The 25,269-nt window shown below is 37.9% G+C and overlaps 1 pseudogene; it reads left to right on the forward strand.

Annotated features, from left to right (window-relative positions):
* The window catches only part of LOC108708340, a 100,536-nt pseudogene that overhangs the window by 13,539 nt on the left and 61,728 nt on the right, over window positions 1-25,269 (forward strand).

Raw genomic sequence — 25,269 nt, forward strand, 5'->3', positions numbered from 1 at the left:
TTTCAATTAAAGCCTTTCCTCATCCTATAACCCTAAGCCATCTTAGAATGGGGAAGGTAGTTACTCCTACTCCTGGGTAGCGTTGCATTTTAAATTACTCCTTGTGGATAGAGCTTGCTAACAATTCGTTTGATATCTCAATGGAACATTTTTTTGTGCAACAAACATTGATATTTCTTTATGTCTGACTTTTTGCGTTTTACTGAAGTAATTTGATGCCCAATATAATTTAAACACTGACACGTAGAGACACCAGAATGTACCTCCTTCATACAACATTTTGGCTACTTCAGATACAACACACTGCTTGAGTTTACCTGTATGTGGACCCGTATTAAAAAAAAACCCATAATGCCATATGTATATATTTACAAATATATATAGCTAAACAACCATAACTAGCCATTGCCAACCATATTTCCTTCCTATCGTTATGTTTTTTGCCCAAAATATCCAGAAATATACTCAAAGCTATCTGTTTACAGCATTACTTATCCCACACTTCATTGGAATAGAATACAAATTACTCTAACAATGAATGACATGTCATATATAAATAAATGTTTGAATTGTAGGCATCTCTAGATCACTGCCAAGATACACATGGTCAGTATTAAAAACCCACAGTAACCATTTTATACGCAGAATATTATAGTTTTCTGAAAATTGCATCAAAGCTGGTATTTCACAGCATCTTATCTTCCAGATCTTCTGAAAATGAATACCAGGGGACTTCTGAACAGTTTGATTTCCAATACAGATATGTGATTGGTTAATCCAGAAAGCTCAAAATTACGGAAAACCCTTCTCCCATAGTCTCCATTTTATCCAAATAATCCAAATTTTTAATCATAATAAATTATAAAACTACCTTGTACTTGATCCAAACTAAGATATAACTAACTATAATGAATCCTAATTTGAAGCAAAACCATCTTATTGGGGTTATATATAGTTTACACGATTTTATAGTAGACTTAAGGTATAAAGATCCAAATTACAGAAAGATCCATTATCTGGAAAACACTAGGTCCCGAATCCCGAACCGAATCCTGGATTCGGTGCATCCCTAATATATACACATATAACTGTGTCACATGGAGGCTCCATACAAAGTGACTGAAAATTGCTGTGATTGCACCTTATCCTGTCTAGTCACGAACTCCTATCACTCAAAAAAGATCAGCTGTATTTTTGAGGGACACATGTGTGACAGAATGAGGCACAATCACAGTAATCCCCTTTCAGCTCCCTCATAGCAAAAAATTGCTGGGTTGTTGAAACACTACAATTTTCGTGTTTTTTTTTTTTTACCTTAAAGGAAAACTATTTTTAAACTTAAGAAAAAAGATCATTTAGAAAAAGATCATTTATAGCCTAATGCATAATATATCAACAAAAGTTATCAAATTGGCATACATGTCAGTAAATATTTTTTTTTATGCAGTATATATTTTTAGAGATTTGCAATGATCGTGGGTACATTTTCTGTGTTTCACAGTTTATGCTTGATATTATGTCAGTTGCTCAAGCACTGGAGCAAGACTAGAGCCTTATTGTGGCAATAATTGTAATTCACAAGCCTAGACTAAAAATGGTAGCTCATTCATAAGGTATGTATCATGAAAGGAAAGGAATACTTATTGAAAAAAACACAACAATTTGGGAAAAGCCTTTTTGTCTTCATTTTAGTTCCCCCTTCAATTCTTTATCCTAAACAGAGAGAGCATGACTCTAATGAAGAACCTGGACATCTGGAGCAAGACTAGAGCCTTATTGTCGCAATAATTGTAATTCACAAGCCTAGACTAAAAATGGTAGCTCATTCATACGGTATGTATCATGAAAGGAAAGGAATACTTATTGAAAAAAACACAACAATTTGGGAAAAGCCTTTTTGTCTTCATTTTAGTCATTTAGAACCTGGACATCTGGGGAAATCTTTACAAGGTGATGAAGCCAAAGAGAAGGAAGAACCAAGAGAAATGATTACTCCTGCTCTCCAGGAGGCTCTTACTAAACAAGGTATAGTAAGAATGGCAAGGACATACATTATCTGTTCGTGACATAAGTGTTCTGTTATGCATTACAGTAACAGCCTAATGCTCTGTTTACTGAACAAAGGTATCGGTTCCCCACTTGATTAGATTGTTGTTTTGTCTGCACAATTTTCTTAACGCTTGTAGCATCTGACCATTTAAATGTAAGCTAGAATACACACCCTCGGCCATTAAAAGCTGCACATTTACTAGAATGGGATGAAATCTCTGCTGTATAAATTACTGCAAATATATATATATATATATATATATATATATATATATATATATATATATACATTATTGTTAAATTGGAAAATAAATATAATTAATATCCCCCATTTTTTTTTTATCACACAGAAGGAACTTAATTGTTCTAAATATGTCTTAAGTAGAATTTTCATCACCTAAATCTAACATCAAAAATAAATATATGATAATATATAATACCATAATTGGTTAAGTATTGCTTATTCAGGTTTAAAATGGCTTGATTATCCCACTGGGTCACAGATAAGTGATCTTCATTTAATATAGTATAGTATAGTATTGGGTAATACTGATTGGAAAAACTGACACTAAGGGGGTTATTTGCCAAACTTCAAATGCAAAAATCACGAACAATTCGAGATTTTTTTTTATAAAATCCAGACTTTTTATAAAATCCAGACTTTTAAAAAATCCCGAATTTTTCAGAATTTATTAAACCCAGAGGATGAAAAATCTGAATCCTAATATCTGGCATCTCAGACCTGTCGAGGTTGCATATAAGTCAATGGGAGAAGTCCCAATGATTTTTTGATGTGCGCTGGGTTTCAGGCAATTCCCCTGGAGTTTTCGGGTGAAAATTACGAAAAAATCTTGAAAATCAGATGAAAAAGTCCAAAAAAATTGTGAAAATATGATTTTTTTCCTGCAAAGCAAATTTTCGGGAAAATGTTATAATAAGCGTAAAAATCCAGAGCGGATTTGATTGGAGTTTGTAGCAGAAAATATTGAGATGAATTCGGACTTTGATTAATAACCCCCTAAGTACTAAGGCTCATATGATTCACTGTGCACACATGCATGCTATGAAAAAATGGTGTAAGCTCTATTTTTTACTTCCACAGTTCTTTGTTACAGTGAGAGCTGCTTTATGTCAGGTTATCTGAGAGGCAGCACACAGACCACCACAAAATGGTAGCTCAAAGTAAAAGATCTAAAAGGGCAATATTTACTTATATTTATCTAAGAAGTCAATATTAAGTTAACAAGCTTGCCTGGATGCAGCCCATGTTGGTCTATAGATAAATACCACTGTAGAATGTATTTGAGAGGAAACTTAAAGGAAAACTATACCCCCAAAATGAATACTTAAGCAACAGATAGTTTATATCAAATTGAATGACATATTAAAGAATCTTACCAAACTGGAATATATATTTACATAAATATTGCCCTTTTACATCTCTTGCCTTGAACCACCATTTCGTCACTCTATCTGTGCTGCTTCAGAGATCACCTGACCAGAAATACTACAATACTAACTGTAACAGGAAGAAGTGAGGAAGCAAAAGACAGAACTCTGTCTGTTAATTGGCTCATGTGACCTTACATGTGGTTTGTATGTGTACACAGTGAATCTTACGATCTCAGGGGGTGGCCCTTATTTTTTAAAATGGCAATTTTCTATTTATGATTACCCAATGGCACATACTACTAAAAAAGTATATTATTATGATAATTGTTCATTTACAAGAAGCAGGGTTTTACACATGAGCTGTTGTACTTAGTATCTTTTAATAGAGACCTACATTGTGTTGGGTGTATAGTTTTCCTTTAACGTTTTGGCTGGATCCCCTGCCTTTGTTAAAATGCTAGTGTCCAATAAACAAATAGAGAATGGGCAGTGCTTAAAACCTGCAAACAGAAAAATGGTAAAGTAAATTAATGGCATCTCCTTCATAATTCATATAAATGAAGTGAAGTCGAGAGAAATCTCAGTGACCACCCCAGTCCGAGGGTGCATGTCAGTAACGGAAAAGAAAAATAGTTGTGGGATTCCCCAAAAAATCAAAACAAAAATTAATAAAGATAAAAAACTAATCATTAGAACAGGAAACGAGGGGCCTAATGTGTTTTGTGCCTGTTGATGTTACTCATATGGGTAAGTGCCCCAAGAGGCATAAAATACATTAGACCTCTCTTTTCATGTCCTAAATTTTTGATCTTTATTAATTTTTGTTTTGAGATTTTGGATAATCCCACCACTATTTTCCTTTTCTGCAACAAACAAATCACTTAGATGCAATGTTTGGCTAAACTGCAACTAAATTAACATGTAAGTGACCATCTCAGAGTGACACTCCCCACAACACATGCAAGTGGATGACATCACAGTGAGACACCAATCATAAACCGTAATCAAGAGCACTGAATAGAAAATTTAGAATAAAAATTTCATTAAAATGGGTAACTCAAATGTGCACCATAGAACTCAGATGTTACACAAGACTGTATACTAGACACATTTGAATATAACATAGATGTAGTATCACAATTTTAAACTATATCATATGAATAATCAGTGGCTGAGATTTCTGTGGATGGAATATAAAAGGACACCTAAAATGCAACATAAAACTCAAATATTATTAATATGGTGGTGACACAGTCAAGGGAAGCAATCATTATATATGACCAAGCTTACTACAATTATGTAAATGCCTATACTATACCAAAACACAATATACACAAAATTGCCACTAGTATAATGGCAAAGCTGAAAATTATTAATGGATAAAATATTATACACTGACCTTCACTTCAGGAGCCTGAACCCCTGATGCTGATGTGGCCCATCATCAGCATGGAAGCCCGCACTGCCATGAAAAGTATGAATAGGCAGATTTATGAGGATTTATTTATAACATTTGCCAGTATAATTTACTGGAAGTTCATTCTGATAAAAGTATAGGATTCTCTCGTGTATACAGTAGTGGCATATCTTCGATTTAGAATATAAGGAAGATTAACAGTGTCCTGCGGAGACGTTGCTGCTGGATGTATTTCCTGAAGTGAATTCACTGTTGCCATCAGAAAATTAAATGTTTTCAGTTCCCTAGTCAGATTCAGAAGCAATGCACTTTTGTTCAATGGCCTTTACCTGAGAATGTGTAATGGAAGACCTCTTTGCATTAAAATGCACACTGGAATATGACCTTTAGGCTGAATTGATTTCAAATATGTAATCATTGTTTTTTCTGCTGTTTTAGTTTTTTTTTTTTTTTTACCAAATACAGTATAAATTGCATCAGGGTGTATTTTGGTGTGTGTTTGAAAAATTACTTGATTTATAAGATGTAGGAGGTCATATATGACTACAAATCCATTGCCATGTTTTTTTTTCCCATAAAATGCAGTGTTTTCCCACCCCCAGAATTCCAATGTCATTGAGGTCACCAAGGGGAGTTCCCTCTACCACAACAGCTATGATGCTTTAAAATGAACTAAATTTTATAAGTCCTGTTAACATCATATACACCTAGTGGGGAGAGTGACTTGCATTCTATTCTTTTGGTGGTGATAGAAGGTGGTAGGCCCAGGGTTCCCTTGTGTTGATAGACACAACTGCGCTCAATTCAGAAGAAAAAGCAAGAAGGTCCAAGTGGAGCCAAGTGTAACTATACAGAAGTTGAATTAGAAATAATAAATGGGATTCGCAAATCGTGTTCCAAATGAACATTTTTATGTTTTCCCATTCATTTAATAAGTCTGCTCAAAAGACAGATACTCCCAGCTAACATTGTTAGAACGCTGCTCCATCTGCCACACCGAAAACTGCACTGCATGTAAAGATGTCCATGTTTTTCAGGACAGTGTTTTAGTGCTTGTTTTAGCATGTTCTTCTGTTATTTTCAGAAGAGATCTTTGACCCTTCTGGTCATAAAATAATATGCTTTATACAGTCTTTTGAAAACTTTTTTGTTTTTTAAATAACATTGGATTAGCAACTAAACTCCACATTTTGGTTGTTTACAGTAGGGGTTTAATTATACAGAAGTGCTGTAGAACAGCTTTTTGTCATGTTGAGATGATTACATTATAATCAAATCTTTGGTTAATTTCTCCTTTTAGATTTAATTCTTCTCTTTTAACTGTCACTGTTTTTTTCTGTAGAAATCACCTGCTTATGTGATTTAAATGATTCAACATCAATCACGTTCTTACAGAGCAGCTGCTCTGTGGCCAGAGGGAATTGTTGAACACATCATGTTCTTAAACTTATAGTTGCTCCACTGAAAAAGTATCATTTAAAATATTAGAACTTTTTTTTACTGACTTCTGAATTCTGCATTTTTAACAGTATTTTTATGCTGTGTACTAAAAAAAAAAAGCCTCAACCCAATAGGGATATATTTTTGAAAGGGTAATGTATTCGTAACAACAAATTTGATTTTGCTTTCTGGATTTTCAATGGGAAAGTGTAAGTGCCACAGAATGTAGAATCTACGTTCCCTGGATAAAATTCATGACGTGCCACAGAACGTTGAATCTATGTTCTGTGGATAAAAGTTCTGAAGTGCCACAGAATGTGCTGCAGCAGGCATGTGAAATCTACGTGTCTGATGTTGCCTCTACTTCTGGACCTCCCCAGTGCCACCCCTGACCCAATCCTGCCTGATCTCGTCCTTCTCTTCTTACATACACACACACACATTTTTGGGGGATTGGGGGTTCCACACATTCACAGCACTCACACATACTTGCACACAACACACATTTTACCATGTGCACACAAATTATACACACACTTAAACATACACACACAGTTTTGTGACTGGAAAAACTGTTTTATTGCCATTGCGAATGGCGTATAATTCACACCACTGTGCCCACTGTGCAATGCCTTTTGTATGTTGTATAATCTTGATGATTATATTACAATTTCTAGCCATATTATTGCATTTGTAGACAGGGGCGCTCCGCCAATGAGGCGATCTGAGCCTCTCGCCTCAGGCGGCAGCGCCATAGAGGATTCCAGGGGCGGCAAAAAGCCGTTCCTGCACCTTTAAGAGCCGAATTTCTGGTTTATAAACCGGAAATTCAGCTGTACTATTGCGAGAGAGCGCAATTGCATTCTCTGCAATAGTGTTCCTGCCTCCCTTCCCGAGAGGTAAGTCGGCGACGGGGGGCGGCATTGCAGGTGCCATCTCAGGCGGCTCTAGGGTTGCCACCTGTCCGGTTTTGACCCGGACAGCCTGGTATTTTGAGGGGCTGCCCGGGTCTATACTTCCTGCCCGGTTTTCCAAATAAGGAAAACTGGGCGGGATTCCCTTGATTGGCACGGTGATCGGCCAATCGCTGATCGTCACGTCATAGCCCCGCCCACTGACGGCGCGGACACGCCCGCTGATGTCACAGATCCGACCCCCGTCCGGTCTCAGCCAGACATAAAGTTGGCAACCCTAGGCGGCTCCTTTGTCAGAAACTGCGCTGTTTGTAGCCATTTTATTGTATTTTCAGCTCTGTGAAGGTGTTGTACACTTGTTTCTGTCTGTAAAAATTAAAATTATTTGGCCAATGCCAAAAAATCGGACTGTGATTCTGACGGCTGATTAGCCGTGAGAAAAGCATTAGTTTTAGTGGTTTTATTGGATGTTATCTCTTTATTTTGGAGTCTCTAAGTGCCAGATACTTTGGTAATACTATACACAATGGACGTAAAACTGTTCAGTGGGCCCTTGGCATTGATATTTAGGATGTTTTTCTTGGTACCTAATGCTTTGTGGGAAATACAAACTTGCAAAGGGAAAGTTTTGAGGTGAATTTTTCAGAATTTTCATACACTTTTATAAATACTGTTCAGAAAAGCTTTGGTGTTTGTTAATTAGTAGTAAAAAGACTTGGTTTTCAAGAACTGGTTTTCTGGGATAAATTTACTGTTCCAGTATTTTTGGCTTTGTAATCTAAAGTATTCTTAGTCTGCTGTAGTGCTTTGCAAATTTGGTAATTTACTGCTAGGAGATTTTGATCTATAGAAGTCAGAAATCTCCATAAAACTATACATATCTGGGATGACATGTTTGAGAGACTTGAAACTTTCCAAATCAGTAAAATTTTTGTGCATAAAATAAAATATTTTTAAGGTTTTACACAGGAGTTTTTTTTTATGTGTTTGATGCAGGTTTGAGTGTACCTAAACACATTAGCTAATTTATTATATTCTGATGTTGTTGTAATGGTTCAGAGCTGCATTTGATTGGATTTGCATTTCATTGTGCTGTTAAAGACGCAACATGCTGTGTTTTCTTGTGTGCTTGATGTGTGTTCAAAAGATAGTAGAATAGAGGGGTTCATTTAGTATGTCTAAAAAAACATAAGTGCATGCCTTTGTATGCTCTCTGTATTGTTTTGTAAACTCTCATAAGTGTTTTATAGCTGTGTAAAATCGTCACTGTTGTGTAGAGTACTTAATAAATTGATTACAATTTAGACCTAAACTTTGTATACTTTCAGGCTACAGACTGATTGGAAGCCACTCTGGTGTTAAACTGTGCCGATGGACAAAGGTATATTTTGTATTTTACATTTCAGTTATTTGAATGAATGTAGTTTCTTTATTAATTGTGGTCTTTTAATTAATTAATTTTTATTTATTTATTTTTAGCAGCACTTCAGTTTGGAATTTCAGCAGCTGTCATCTGTTTACTAGGGTCCAATTTGTGGTAGTGATCAGGCAGTGGTTTGAATGACTAACTGGAATATAAATAAAAAGGGCCTGTAGAGAAACATAAGTAATACAAATAACAATTAATTGTTGCCTCGCAGGCCAATAATTTTTTGGATCCAGGGGTCAGTAGCGAATAACAACCTATAGCATTTTAAGCTGCAAGCTGGAAATAGAAGGTGGGAAAGGTGGGAAATAATTAAAACTATAGATAATTAAAGGAAAACTATAACCCCAAAATGAATACTTAAGCAACAGATAGTTTATATCAAATTGAATGACATATTAAAGAATCTTACCAAACTGGAATATATATAGTGGATAATGTACCCCCTACTGTAATTTATAAAGATATGTTACCGAGGAGTTATGTGACCATATAAAAGCACGAGGCCGCAGGCCGAGTGCTTTTATACAGGTCACATAACTCCGAGGTGACTATTAATATCTTTATAAATTTAAAGTAGGGGGTACATTATTCATTATAATCTAAAGTTTCTGAGTTCAGTTTTTACTTCCTGAAGATTTATGTGTTTGCTTTTTACATAATGCCAACTAGTCTATTTTGCTGGTGTCTCAGTCTTCAGTTTCAGTGGCTGAACAAAAGTGGCATCCCTCAGAGGAAAAGATTTGTTTACCTCATGAGGGAAAACAGCTGTTGTACAAAATAAAAGTTACCCTACACTAATTTTTCTTCTCATCTGTCCTTCTACAACAGAGTTTTCCAGAATGTAGTGGCAGCTTCCATAAAGGAGGTGCATGGGGAGCTCAGTCTGACTGGAACTGGGTAGGCCGTTAAGAGCAGGGCCCATTGACTTCAGGCTTTGGATTCTTTATGCTTGTTCTGTTTTTCTGATGTTTACTTGTTTCTGGTACATTTTGACTAGTATTGCAATATAGGTATACGCTTAAGAATAGAAAGAAAATCCCATGTGGTGAAAATTGAAGTTCAGCAACAACTACTGCAGCCCTTTTCTGCTAAAAGCAAGTTCCTGTTGCTGTACTATTAGTCAATATCTAATGCTCATTCAATTATGAACTAACAGGCTTACAGATATAAGAAAACATGGGACATTATACCCAGCTGCATCCAAGGTTTATATGCCCCAGAAATCATGTCGCATGAGCCACACAGTTTAGGGGCACATGTTGTAATGCATCACTACACACAGCAATCTACTTGTTTTGTATAATAACACTTAGAAGACTTTACCTCAGTACAGGCATCCACCAATTGATCTTTTCCAGCTGCTCGAAAGCCACACCCACGTGATTAGCCATTGGTTACCTGCCTGTAAATATCCATAATTGCCCCGCCCTTACAAGCACAAGGTATGTAACTAAGGGATGTTGCTGTTTTGTAAGAGTTAAGCTCACGGGCTGCAGCATATGTCATTTTTGAGGGGGGGGGGACAGAAGAGTGAGAGAGACACTGACAATGGAAACAGCAGAGGGAGAGAGAGAGAGGACGTGGGGAAGTGACAAGTGAGGCAGACAGGCAGGAAGATAAGCTGCAGGTAGCGTGCGGCAGTGACCACTGCTGACGCATTAAGTTATAAACGGCGCGTTCTGACGCCAGAACGCGCTGTTTATAAGGTTATAATTTACAGTCTGGTCCCATAGGGAATTGACCAGACTGTAGATTATATTTACATAAATATTGCCCTTTTACTTCTCTTGTCTTGAACCACCATTTCGTGACTCTATCTGTGCTGCCTCAGAGATCACCTGACCAGAAATACTTCAACTCTAACTGTAACAGGAAGAAGTGAGGAAGCAAAAGGCAGAACTCTGTCTGTTAATTGGCTCATGTGACCTTACACGTGGTTTGTATGTGTGCACAGTGAATCTTACGATCTCTGGGGACGGCCCTTATTTTTTAAAATGGCAATTTTCTATTTATGATTACCCAATGGCACATACTACTAAAAAAGTATATTATTATGATAATGGTTCATGAAGAAGGGTTTTACACATGAGCTGTTTTACTCAGTATCTTTTAATAGAGACCTACATTGTTTGGGGGGTATAGTTTTCCTTTAAGGCCAGTTAAACAGTTGATAAGAATAGGAAATCCTCTAACATACTAATGATAACTTAAAGGTGAACTGCCTATAATTAAGGGGTGTTCCCGAAATGCCTTAGGCATCCATTACACAGCAGCCGCCTGTTTTTTAACAGTTCTAATAAACAGTGGGTTTTACTTTGAGGCGGTGTGCCCTCCAATTTTTTTCTCTTGGCTTTCAAAATGATGGCAGAGCCTTTGCTATGTAGTACCTATTGTATCGATTATGACTGTTCTGTTTTTTTTTGCAGAAGTACAGCTGTTTTTGGTACTGGCCATATAGTTTCGAACTTAAAGGGGATATACACCCCCCAAAATGTGCTGAAAAAGTCTGCCTCGGCTTATACTCGGGTCAGCGGTACCCAACCCGAGTAGCTGAGATTGCAGTCACTTTTAATCATTCCTATACCAACAGTACACTTGGGGAGAGACTGCAATATCCCACAATGCCCTCTGTTGGTTATATGAAAGAATAACAGTGCGCCTTCTGTTGGTTATATGAAAGATTAACAGTGACTGCAATATAACACAGCGCCATCTGTTGGTTATATGAAAGAATAACTGACTGCAATATCAGACAGCGCCATCTGTTGGTTGTATGAAAGAATAACAGTGCGCCCTCTGTTGGTTATATGAAAGATTAACAGTGACTGCAATATCACACAGCGCCATCTGTTGGTTGTATGAAAGAATAACAGTGCGCCCTCTGTTGGTTATATTAAAGAATAACAGTGACTGCAATATCACACAGCACCCTCTGTTGGTTATATGAAAGAATAACAGTGCGCCCTCTGTTGGTTATATGAAAGAATAACAGTGACTGCAATATCACACAGCACCCTCTGTTGGTTATATGAAAGAATAACAGTGACTGCAATATCACACAGCGCCATCTGTTGGTTATATGGAATAATAACAGTGACTGCAATATCACACAGTGCCCTCTGTTGGTTACATGAAAGATTAACAGTGATTGCAATATCACACAGCGCCCTCTGTTGGTTATATGAAAGAATAACAGTGACTGCAATATCACACAGCGCCCTCTGTTGGTTATACGAAAGATTAACAGTGATGGCAATATTAAACAGCACCCTCTGCACATGGTAGTGGGACAGTGGGACAATGCACACAGTAATCCGTTTGGCAAATCTCTGTCACCATCAACTTTGCAAAGAAGTCCGGTTGATCGCTGGGGGGGTCGCTTTGGCAGAATGTGCGCGGCTGGGAGACAGGGCTGTAGTTGTGTCTAGGCTTATACTAGAGTCAATAAGTTTTCCCAGTTTTCGTAGGTAAAATTAGGTACTTCGGCTTATACTCGGGTCGGCTTATACTCGAGTATATACGGTATGTAATTTAATTTGTTTCAGAGATATAGTAGTTTGATCATTTTAGAGTCTATGCACCTATCCTAAACCTGTATTCTGTTAAACCTAGGGTTGCTGTCGTTTTTGGCAAAAGCCTGCTATTAGCAATATAAAAAAAAATGCAAAATATCTCACACATTGAGAATTATAGTTATAAATGGCAAAATTGCTCAAAGAACACCCTGATTAAAGGAGAATTTAACCCTAAAGTTAAAAACCCTACCCCCTGCCCTAAATAGACCCCCTCCTCCCAGCCTAAGTGTTACCCCGGGCAAATGCCCCTAACGTTTTATTTACCCCTCGGAGCAGATTCAGGAGTTCACAGGCACCGCCTTCTACTCCTCGGAAATCTCCAGAATGAGACCGGCGTGGCGGCTCATGCGCAGTTAGAGCAATTGCCAGTCTCATTACAAAGATTACCGATGCAGCTGAAGATGGCGCCAGTGAACTCCGATGCCTGAATCTGCACCGAGGAGTAAGTAAAACATTAGGGGCATTTGCCTGGGGTAACACTTGGGCTGGGGGGAGGGGTTATGTAGGGTAGGTGGGTAGGGTTTTTTTTTTAACTTTTTCGGGTTTAGTTCTCCTTTAAGTTTAGCTGAATACATTTTTTGTTTTTTTATGCAAGAAATACCTAATTCAAGGCGGTCTCCATCCAAGTGGTTTTTTTTTTGTGTAGTGAAAGGAAATGTTCAGAGCAACTGATTTGTTTTCATTGTTTTAATGTTAACCTAACCATTCTTGTTGCCATGGCCACAGAGACCGGTAGCTATTATTTCTTTGCCAGCAGAAGGGCAGAATAGGAAACCAATTTAAAGGAATCTCCACCCAAGACATTTCTAGCATTATAAAATATTTTATGAATGCAGTTGTAAGCAAAATTGTTAGTGTTTTTAAAATTATTTGTAATTGCAATTCCCTTTTTTACAAATCCCTTTTTGTTACCCAAACTCACTTCTGAGTGTCTGCCATTGTGTTGCTACAGATTTTTAGTTATAACATCAGTGTATAAAAAATCTATTCCACATAAACTGCATGTGGTAGAGGATGAATTCATCTTGTATACAGTTTTATGTTCTCTCTTATTTTCTCAGTCTATGCTGCGTTGAAGAGGAGGCTGCTACAAACATACATTCTATGGCATTGAAAGTCATCGTTGCATGGAAACAACGCCAAGCCTTGCATGTGCTAATAAATGTGTCTTCTGCTGGAGGTGTACATCTTTTATATAATATTATGAACCATTGTAAAATGTCACCTGTTTGTCCTTATACTTCTTGGAGAAGCTATAAAAACACTACAGTATCCTTGATTAATATAAGTCTAGGAAAAGTCCTATTTTATGACATGAACAATCTACGACACCTTCGTCTTTCTCTTTATACTGCCTATAGCTATAACCTCACACACATACAGCTCATAAATTAACATATTACCCACAAAACACAAGCTAAACACAATCAGCCTTCTGGGTTTAGCAGCTTATTATTTAAACCCCAAAGATAAATTCACTTAAACTTACTTTGTGTTTCTCTGAGCACTCTGCCTCTTAAAACCGCTTAAACGTTGGGACTGAGAAGTGATTTTTTAAAGCACAGTGTAAGTGTATTACTTTTAAGAATTTTAAATAATAAAAGGTTTTTTTTACACTATGGGCGATGCACCTCTGTTTTAATCTATTGATAGATTGCTGCTAAGGATCCATGTGGGAAGCAGTTAATTTATTGATACGCATCTGAAAAAGTATAATTTTATGAGTAGGAAATTCGGGTGATGGAATCTGCTTTGGCCAAATAGGATATTGCATGATTGAAATCTTAACACTACAGCCCCTCCCTGGCCTCTCTTAAGGGTTTAAAGGGTAACTTCACCCAAACTTTTTAAGACACACACATTTGATCTGATTTGATCTTTTTTAAATTTGTCGCGTGGATGAAGATGTCGTCTGTGAACTCCCTGGACTGGACCTGCGCAGAAGGGTAAGTAACAAGTTAGGGGCATTTGCCCAGCGGGACGGGTAGGCCAGGGGGGAGGAGGGAGGGTGGGCAACAAACGGGAGGGGGGGTGGGGGGTTTGCGCCGACTAGGTTTCCTTCCCCTTTAACTCACATATTTAATCTTTCGCTCTCAACTGGACTGTTTCCTTCTCAACTAAAACATGCTCTTGTCACCCCCATTCTGAAAAAACCCTCTCTTGATCCCTCCAATCTTGACAACCTCCGACCTATTTCTCTGCTACCTTTCATCTCTAAACTACTTGAGCACCTAGTCTACATCCGACTGACCTCATTCCTCTCTGACAGTAACCTGCTGGACCCCCTACAATCTGATTTTAAGCCATAACACTCCACTGAAACTGCCCTGACTCGACTAACTAATGACCTTCTAACCAACCAACAATCATTTCTCACTAATAATACTGCTTGATCTCTCAGCTGCATTTGACACTGTAGATCACCCTCTCCTCCTCCAGTCCCTACATTCGCTTGGCCTTCGTGACACAGCCCTGTCCTGGTTCTCTTCTTACATCACCAATCGTTCCTTCAGTGTCTCCTACAACGGAGTAGCATCTTCTCCCCTACCTCTTTCTGTTGGGGTTCCTCAAGGCTCTGTCCTGGGACCATTACTATTCTCCCTCTATACTTCCTCCCTCGGCAAATTAATAAACTCGTACGGTTTCCACTACCACCTCTATGCTGACGATACTCAGATCTATCTCTCATCTCCTGATCTCAACCCAGAACTCCTAACTCGCGTCTCCTCCTGCCTGTCCGCTATCTCTACCTGGATGTCGCAACGCTACCTTAAATTAAACCTCTCTAAAACTGAAATGGTTCTCTTTCCTCCTACTAACACCAGTAACATCCTGGAAGTATCCATCATAGCTAACAGTTCCACTATCACCCCCTCTCCCCAGGCCCGGTGCCTTGGGGTTTTCCTAGATTCTGCCCTGTCATTCACTCCTTATATACAGTCACTTATTAAATCATGTCACTTCCACCTGAGGAACATATCCAAAATACGATCATTTATCACCCAAGATGCTGCCAAAATTCTCATTCACTCTTGTCATTTCACGTCTAGACTACTGTAACTCTCTTTTAATTGACCTTCCCCTCTAGAGACTGTCACCTCTCCAGTCCATAATGAACACTGCTGCGTGGCCCATACACCTCAGCAACCGCTCATCCTCTGCCTCGCCATTCTGTCAATCCCTGCACTAGCTTCCGCTACCTTTCAGAATCAAATTCAAATTAATGACCCTGACATTCAAAGCACTTCATAACTCTGCCCCATCCTACATCTCTGAACTCATCTCTATATACTCACCCAACCGCTTACTACGCTCCTCTACTGACCTGCTACTCAACTCTTCTCTCATTACCTCCTCACATGCTCGCATTCAAGACTTTGCAAGGGCTGCGCCCCTCCTCTGGAACTCTCTGTCTGACTTTTTCCCAAATTTTCTGCTTTCAAGAAATCTCTTAAAACGCACTTCTTTCGAGAAGCCTACCCTCACTCTGCTTAACTACCAAATGCAACATCACATACAGTGCCACATTTCTCACCCACTTAATTTGATCTTGCCCACTCCCACACCGTGTATTACTCCCTTCCCTTTAGAGTGTATGCTCTTTTGCATAGGGCCTTCCTCTCCTTTTGTACCGGTATTGCTTGTGATGTATGTAACTCCATATGTTCTATGTATAGAATTCATGTGATTTAGTTGTATAATCACATTTACTTTACAGTGCTACGCAATATGTTGGCGCTATATAAATACATGTTAATAATAATAAAGTTTTATTAAATGACACCATTCACTGATTGCTGCAAACAGACAGGCAGGTGAGCAAGCATGTGGGATAGAAAGGGAGCAATGGGCAGGTAAGGGTAATGGTTTGGGGCCTGATCTGACAACAATCTGCCACTGAGATTTTTTTCCTTTTTAGTTGTATTAAGAGCATGTTTACCATACAGTGCTGTAGGTAGTATAATAGATACCGGATACCTGTCTCCAAAATTGTATTATGTGTTAGTTTGTAGAGAGGGTTTAAAATATATGAACAGTAATAATAACTGAATTACAACTATATAATTACATGTGATAAAACAGGTTTGCAGTAGTCTGAATGCTGATTGCAAATGGACATTGAAATTCTATAGCCCCATATAACCGCTTCAGAGCTTAATCCAGTTATAGGACTATGAGAGGGAACTGAATGCCTGCTAAAACTAAGTATTCAGGTATTAAGGGGTAAGCAAAATACTGCTATGGATAATTGGCCATAAAGGCATACAGGGATGTTATAAGAGCGCTGACAGTTCAGTTGCAGGGGACACTGATTATTCTAGTAATTGCTAAAGCAAAAGGAACAATGCCTCTTTGTTTTAAGAACGCATCTATCAGCATCATTTCATTCTAAAGCATGGCATAGATCCAAAACAATACAGTTTGTCAATGAAATACCTAGATATTGAGCCAAAACCTCATTCAGAATAATAGGTCTTTTTGTTGCAGAATGCAGTAGCATACAATTTATTCTTAATAACCTCATCAGTTGCAATTATGTAAAAACAAGCTGAAATGATTGCATTAGATTTTCTTCCTTTTTGGTATAGCTGCCTTTTTCTGTGATCAGCACACTATTTTTACTTTGGTTAAGGGAGAAGCAAAACCTGTTTAATGTATAATTCAGATCATAAGCCATTTAATGGTGTGTGTTGTATGTACACCTCACTCTGCTGAGGTGTTATAGGGCTTTCAACAAAAAGACTGCAGGGAGAGGCAACCTCCAGATGTTGAACTACATATAAAATGGGAAAGTTTTTTCTGTGCCTGTTTAAAGACAGCCCATATCATAATCTTTGACTATTAATCTTTTATATCCTATTTAAGTCCCCTCTGATGGAATCTGAGGTCTATTATTTGGCACAGTTAGACCATTCAGTGTTATATTTTTTGAAAAACCAAAACCCCTTTTTGTAAGCTATCCAGTAAATGTGTGTGTGCATGTTTTTGCTATGTTAATTTGTCTGCAAGTGACTTGACCCTTCTAGTGCCAGCAACTTTGATTGGCATCTTTTCACAATTTGCAAAGGTAATGTGCAATGTAAGATATGTGTTTATCATTCTTGCTTGTGTTTCAGGCATCATACCAACCCTGTAGGAACTGAATGGAGGTGGAAGATGGACCAGCCTGAGATGATTTTGGAAGAAGCTGTTGTGAATCACCAAAACATGATCAAGCGATTTAAAGGTTTACAACATTTCTAGCCTACTTCTTTTGTAAAGTTTTAGTTCTCCTTTAATGCTCGATATAGGTATGAATGTTTGTAACCGCATGGGGAAGTTTAAGTTGGAGATATAGCTGGATGGCCATTAGGGTGATGGCACCTGTGGGAAATCTACACTAGGGTTGAGAGATCTCCTGAAAATGCATTTCCCTTTTCTTACATTTGAATTTCAGGTTTTCACAGAAGTTAAGAGTTGTACAGGTATAAGATTTATTATCCAGATAGCTTGGGAGGTTTCTGTTTTCAGATCTTTCTGTAATTTGGATTATTGTTCCTTAAGTCTGCTAAAAATAATTTAAATAAACCCAATATGGATTCATGCAGCTTGGTTACCATCAAGTACCAGTTTCGTGTTTTTTTAAAAAAACATTTATTATACCCCGAACCTGGAAATAGCTTGAATCCGAAAATACACCCTCTACAATCTGTTGGTCATGTAGGAGTCAATGGCAGAGGTCCCTTGAACCATTTGAAGATGTTAATAACCTTCTCGGTGTTAGAGGTTTTTTTTCAAAGGGTTTAGCTCACAAAATCTATCAATTAGAGCGATTTGAGTTTTTTTTCACTGAAAACTCCATCAATTCAAGTTTTCAGAACATTAACGCCAAACTTGCTCAAGTTTTTACTTAAAGGAAAACTATACCCCCGAACAATGTAGGTCTGTATAAAAATATATTGCATAACTGCTCATGTTTAAAACCCTGCTTCATGCAAATCAACCACTTTCATAATAATATACTTTTTTAGTAGTATGTGCCATTGGGTAATCATAAATAGAAAATTGCCATTTTAAAAAATAAGCGCCACCCCCTGGGATCGTAGGATTCATGGTGCACACAAACAAACCAAGCAAGCCATACATGTTAGGGCACATGAGCCAATTAACAGACCGAATTCTGTCTTTTGCTTCCACACTTCTTCCTGTTTCTGGTCAGGTGATCTCTGAGTCATACGTTAGAAAAATAGGATGGCACACACATTTGCAAATGTGCTTAAATTAAAGTGCTTTTATTGTGATCTCAAACACAACGTTTCGGAGGCACAACCTCCTTTATCAAGTGTTCCTGAGGTTGTGCCTCCGAAACGTTGTGTTTGAGATCACAATAAAAGCACTTTAATTTAAGCACGTTTGCAAATGTGTGTGCCATCCTATTTTTCTAACGTATGGATATTGGAACCCAGTCGAGCAGCAAGGTTTCTGGATAGAGCACTACAGTGATCTCTGAGGCAGCACAGACATGTAAAAAAGGGCCACTTAATTTAAAATAAACTATCTGTTGCTTAAGTATTAATTTTATAGTTTTCCTTTATTAGAAACCATTAGAAACCATTCTAGTTGTGAGTTAATACGAGGTATAATCGACCTTTGATAAATAAATCCATAAGTAATGAGAGTTCAGCTTACAAGGCGTTGAAATATTTAAAACTGATTTTTTATTTTTAGGGTTTCTTCATGGAATGCGTTTGGGCTGCTTTATTTATTCATTTTTCTTTGAAAACCCAAATGGATGCTTATATAAGAATATGCAGATGCAGTCATGTTGACAGATGTGATGGTGCTAACTAATTGCAAAGTTAATTTGTCTTCACTTTGGTGGAAGGGTGCACTGTAGGGGGCTAAAACAGAAATTCTGTGCAGCATGTGCCCTCTGTGTCCATCTGATTTTACTGTCCATCTGTCAGATGATTTGCTGTAGCTCTCTCTTGTTTAAGATAATAATCAAAGCTGTTGGGGAAATATTTAATAATGGAGAAAGGAGTCAGTTAGGTAAGGGTGTATATTTACTATATTGTTTTCTGTGATTTCAGATCTTGCTTTTAGTTTTCTGTCAAATATGTGGACCTGTTTTTTGACATGGTGAGCTGTAGGGTCATAGCACATTCTTTATCACTGTATACTACTTCAATTAGATTCATTTGTGAATTAGTTAATGACCACTATATTTTTATTGATAATAGTGCATATTTACGAAATGCCAACATATTCTGCAGCCTTGTACAATAAATAGGTGTGTGTGTGTATGTAAACATCCAAGAATGCATAAACGACCAATAGCTAAAACAAACAGTAAAGACGGCCCTGAATGCTCATTTTATTTTAGAGACGCCCAAACCACTTTTTTTGGGATACACTCAAATCCTGAATCGTATGTGAAGGATTCAGCCAAATCCTGAAATAGTTAATTAGTATAGTTAATTAGCATATGCAAATGAGAGCAAAGGAGAGAATTTTTGAGGGGATTTTCTTAATCATGTGACCTAAAAGAAGGTTAAGAAGGAAAGGTTAAAACGAAGTAAGCCTTATCAGAAAGGTCCACCTAAATACACCAGTAAACCCTCAAGTAGTGCTGCTCTGAGTCCCCTCTCAAAAGAATCACTGCATTTCTTTCCTTCTATTGTGTACACATGGGCTTCTGTATCAGACTTCCTGTTTTCAGCATAAACCTCCAGGGCTAGGGCTTGTGCATGCTCAGTTTGCTCCTCACCCCCTCCCTTCTGACCACCCTGCTGTAATCTGAGCCCAGAGCTCAGTGAAAGACAGGCAGGAAGTGATGTCACACCAAGCGAATATGGCAGCTGCTATCCTAAACAAACTGAGAGCTTCTAGAGCTCTTTACTCAGGTATGGTAAAACATGCTATAGAATAAAAATTGCATTCTAGCTTGCATTATTGCAGCTAATCTATTGGCAATAAAATGCCTCCATAGCTTTCCTTCTTTAATGCTTCTGGTTCTGTTCAGCCAGGCATTTGAATCTGACCAAATTCTAAAGAGGGCCTCCCCCCAATGCCATGTCTGTTTGACAAAAATGCCACTTTTACATGGTTGCAGGATCTGGTTCATCTACTATTACTCCACCTGTGCAGGCACTCTTGTTATCCCAAACCTAATCCTCTTCCTTTTACACTCTCCATGATTGTCCTTCTTGAAAGGAGTGGGAAAATGTTTTATTGTAAATACAGGTATGGGATCCATTATGCGGAAACCCGTTTTCCAGAATGCTCTGAATTGTGGAAAGGCCATCTACCATAGACTCCACTTTATCCAAATATTCCAGATTGTTATTTAAAAATTATCTCCTTTTTTCTCTCTAATAATAAAACAGTACCTTGTACTTGATGCAAACTAAGATATAAGTAACCCTCCTTGGAAGCAAAACCAGCCAATTGTGTTTATTTAATGTTTGCATGATTTTCTAGTAGAATTAATGTATGAAGATCCAAATTACGGAAAGATCCATTATCTGGAAAACCCCAGGTCCTGATCATTCTGGATAACAGGTCCCATACCTGTACTGTTATATTAGGTTCAGCCAGTAAGTGGCACTGTTATGAAGGGCAATGCCCCAGGATAGGATATATATGGGGGGAGTATAGCTAGCTGTGTCCTCTTTAGCCAATGAGGAAAATAATTGTAGAGCTCTTTGATTTGATTAAAATAAGTGGTCTGTCGTTTTATGGACATGCTTCTGTCAAAAATGATTGGACTTTTACTGTAAACTAAGTTAAAAGAATAGTTGTTCTTTTAACCTATTGAATTTTACAGCAGGAATCATTTATCTCATTAAGCCCATACATGTCCGATACTGAAATTTGATTTAATTCTAATATAATGAATTAATGCAGCACCACTTTTGTAGCAAGCTGTAGTGTTTTTTCTATAGAGCTGCAACTAGATAAAGCCAAAGTCAGATTTTAGCCTTTTTCAATTTATAGGGGCTATAGCACATGGGGCATTCTCTAGCATGATTTAGCCAATAGAAAAATGTGCAGAACTGCTCATGGCATCTCCAAATGACTGCCTGAATCTGCTAGAACCTGCAATAGCCTTCAGTTTAAAGAGAAACATCAGGAAATTTTAAGCTAAAATAAACCAGTGGAGAAATGGGGTTGCTTCAGATGTTTTAAGCCACAAAACATGTCTAAAGTTCCCATAGCAGCCCTCAACAGAGTTAAATGTAAATTGCTTGAGTTATTTGTCTGCTCTTGTGAGATGACATTAGTCTATAAATGGATCAGTTTGCATTTCCAGGCTTCTGTCACCTAACAAATGGCAAAATGATCATAGGCAGTTATTTTATTTTCAAGACTAGGCTGGCTGCTTCGTTCACTTTGCTTCCACATAGAACTACTTAAAAGCTGAAAGCACCTGAACTAGCCCATTGTGCCATTACCCTAAAAAGGAACAACTTTGTCTAAATCTGTGTAACCTGAACTGTGAGACCATGCACCATCTCTTTATTTTTTAATTAAATTAATAATGTAGTATTCTGTAGTACTTAAGAACTTCATTGTCTATATATTCAGTTATCTTCCATCAATTTATTACTTCAAACGCCTCTTGGAAACTTTCTACTTGTACCACGGGGTACACCTGTCTTATACAGTGCATGTATAAGACAGGAATTGATAAAAATTATCACTATGTTATAACAAAAGTCATTGAAAAGTTTTTTTTTTTCTCAAATATTCACCATATTGATACATGTACATAACTATATTTAACATTCTGTCCCTGTGTTCTCCTTCTGAACATTCCATGTATAATATAGCTGCAGTGCCTATAAAACAAGTACAACCTGCAACAGCAGCATTTCAATTTGTATACATTTTTAAAATAACTAATGGAGTTGATATAAAACTACAAACAGAAAAAAATATTTTTTGCGATGTCAGTGAAGCATCATTGGATTTATTGATTTGGATCAAACCAAAGAAGAATGCAGGAGTGTAAGAAGTTTAAATGGCAACTTTGTGTCCCAGTTTTTATTATCATTATCCCTATCGCAAACAAAAATGTTACTGAACTTTTAACCAATCCTCACGTTAATGGATATTTGTGGCATATTGATTATAATATTATTTCTACTTAATATTAGATTGCAGTGGTTGTCTTTTGGACTACATAAATTCAGCGATGTGCCACTTACCGATAAGGGTCAAATTTACTTACCTCAGAAATTGCGCCGGCTTCGCTGACATCGCAACGCTTCGCCAGGCGTAGATTCGCCAGGACAACGCTAATTTACAAAAATCCAAAGTTGTGTCCAGTGTACCGAACGCTTACGAAGTTGCGCCAGCGATAATACGATAAGCAGTTCAAAGTTGCGCTAGCGATGCCTAATTAGCATATGGCGTGAAGTTAAAGTACAATGGACGTATATTTTGCAGCAACTACATTACACTAGGCAAGGCCAGGGAACCTTAATAAAATAAACTAGAGTTGTTATATTGCCCTACACATGTGCCCACTGTATAGTTTAGGTGCCATGTGTTAGGAAATGTAGGGGGGGGAAGGAGGTTACCCCAAAAAAAATTTACAATATTTTTCAGCCTATCACCCTGTAAAAAGTAAAAGACGCCAGCGTTTTTTGGGACTAAGAAAAAATTTCAACTATTTTTTGACCAAGTCCTATCTACTCTATTGCACTTCGCCTGGTCTGAGCTGGCGAAGGCAAGTCTGGCGCAAGAGGTAACGTTCAGTCATATCTTAATCTTAGTGAATTAGCGTAGTTACGTTCGTTTGCCAGAGCACAACTTCGCCTGGCGTTAGTCACTTCGCCCTTTAGTAAATTTCCCCCTAAGTTCTTTACTCTACCCGGTAGCAGATTTTATTTATAAAAGATGAAAAGATTCAATCTGAGACTTTTCAGTTGACACTTGTTAAAAAAACAAACAAAAATAAGCCGCTAAATTTGCTTTGTTTCATAAGAACATTTTTTATCTTTGTGTACTTAATTATTGTAACAGTCTTAAAAAAAGAAAATCAGATGATAATGAAGTAATTAGTGCACCCTAGCAGATGAGTGCTGCTATTTGCTGTGTTCTGCCTCCCCTTTATAATGTTTATAGTCATTTTATTCTGCCTCATTATTTGAGTACTTGACTTCTCCATTTTCTGTCTTACTCTGAGTGACAATTCATAATTCCTTAACTGTTTATCAGAGTTGCTGGCTTTGTCTGAGAATGTGTCTGAGGAGTTGCCCTCCATATGTTTGGATTGATTTTTCTGCTCTACGCTTCCATCGATCTTAAGAAACTTGATAGAGTGGTGTGCTTACAAATGTAAGCTTTTGGAAAAGGAATATTTATTGTGGTAAAATGGTTCCAGCAGTATCTTCTTATCTTTTAAATAAGAATTTACAATGCTAAATATTAGTATAACTGCAATGTCCAAAAGAATAGTGGCTAGAACACCAGAAAGGATGGCTTTTCTTTGCCTGCTTATTTACATTTCTTAGCAAATCTTTAAAGATAGGAATCTTTACAATACATAACTGTATAAAGTTCTTGGAAAGCTATTGTTCTTGCCATAAATATTAAACGTTTTTCAATCAGTCTGTAAGATCTTGGCACACCAGCAATCACTGAGCAGAATTTGCATAATATACTCTAATTTTTGAGATCGCTCTTTCTTTATGAAATAGTATTTTGTATTCTACCCTTCTGTTCAGCGAAATGCAAAGTAATTGGGACTTGAGTGCTCTCTATTTTTTTTGCAACGTTACTAGTTTTTTAGTAAAATTGGAGAGTGGTCTCTTTTACAGTTTTCCATTCTCTTTAAACCAGCCACGTTTGATCAACCCTGGTCCTCTAGATCTCTATAAATGGTAACATTTTAACATTGTGCAAAAATTCAAATTGCATATAAAGCAATAGAAACAGAATTGTGGCCCAATCTAACACTGCCAAATATAAATTTCACTATGCTATAAGGAAAGTGCAATCAATCATATTCTATATCCCTTAAAGGGGAAGGAAACCTAGTTGGCGCAAAAACCCTCCCCCCTCCCGTGTGTTGCCCACCCTCCCTCCTCCCCCCTGGCCTACCCGTCCTGCTGGGCAAATGCCCCTAACTTGTTACTTACCCTTCTGCGCAGGTCCAGTCCAGGGAGTTCACAGATGACATCTTCTTCCACGCGATCTTCTTCCTGCTTTGACTGCTCCTACTGCGCATGCGCCGGTCAAAGCAGGAAGAAGATGGCGTGGAAGAAGATGTCGTCTGTGAACTCCCTGGACTGGACCTGCGCAGAAGGGTAAATAACAAGTTAGGGGCATTTGCCCAGCGGGACGGGTAGGCCAGGGGGGAGGAGGGAGGGTGGGCAACACACGGGAGGGGGGAGTGTTTTTGCGCAAACTAGGGTTCCTTCCCCTTTAAATCGATTGAGTATAACACTGATTTGTGTCTTAACACAAACAATATTCTCCAAACTCTCTACTGCATATAATTGTCTAGTTCCAGAAATGGATCGTTGGTTCCAGGCCTGGACTGATATTCTTTGAATTCTGGGATGCTACAGTATACGATGCCATATTTAGTGGGCTGGTGGGGGGCTGTTTGGGCCTATTTCATATCCCAGTCCAGACCTGGTTAGTTAATTGATATTTCTGGGGGAATGTATTGGTTGGCTATGTATGCATTGATCAATGTTACATATAGTTTGCATTGCTCCATAGGCAGCAGAAGATATTTTTGCTCAAGGTTGCTTGGGTAAGAGACTGCACAGTGTGTGTACCACATCATAGCAAAATGTGCATGAGTGTTTGGAACTGGGGGGTAGCCATTTTGTGGGCCACTAGCTCCCCCCTGTTTCTGGAGCTTGTAGATTGATTTGAAGGATTTTTTTAGTCATTTAATAATGCACCAAGGGGAGAAAAATATAGTGGTGCTGTTTAGTGCTGATCCCTTCTTGCATATAAATAAAAATATGCATATGCAGTGAAAAATATATTCCATGGGCTATAGACATTTGTCACTAGATTAGGTTAAAGGCCACATTATTATTATTA

This window comes from Xenopus laevis, chromosome 2L (assembly GCF_017654675.1).
Source record: "Xenopus laevis strain J_2021 chromosome 2L, Xenopus_laevis_v10.1, whole genome shotgun sequence".
NCBI lineage: Eukaryota > Metazoa > Chordata > Amphibia > Anura > Pipidae > Xenopus > Xenopus laevis.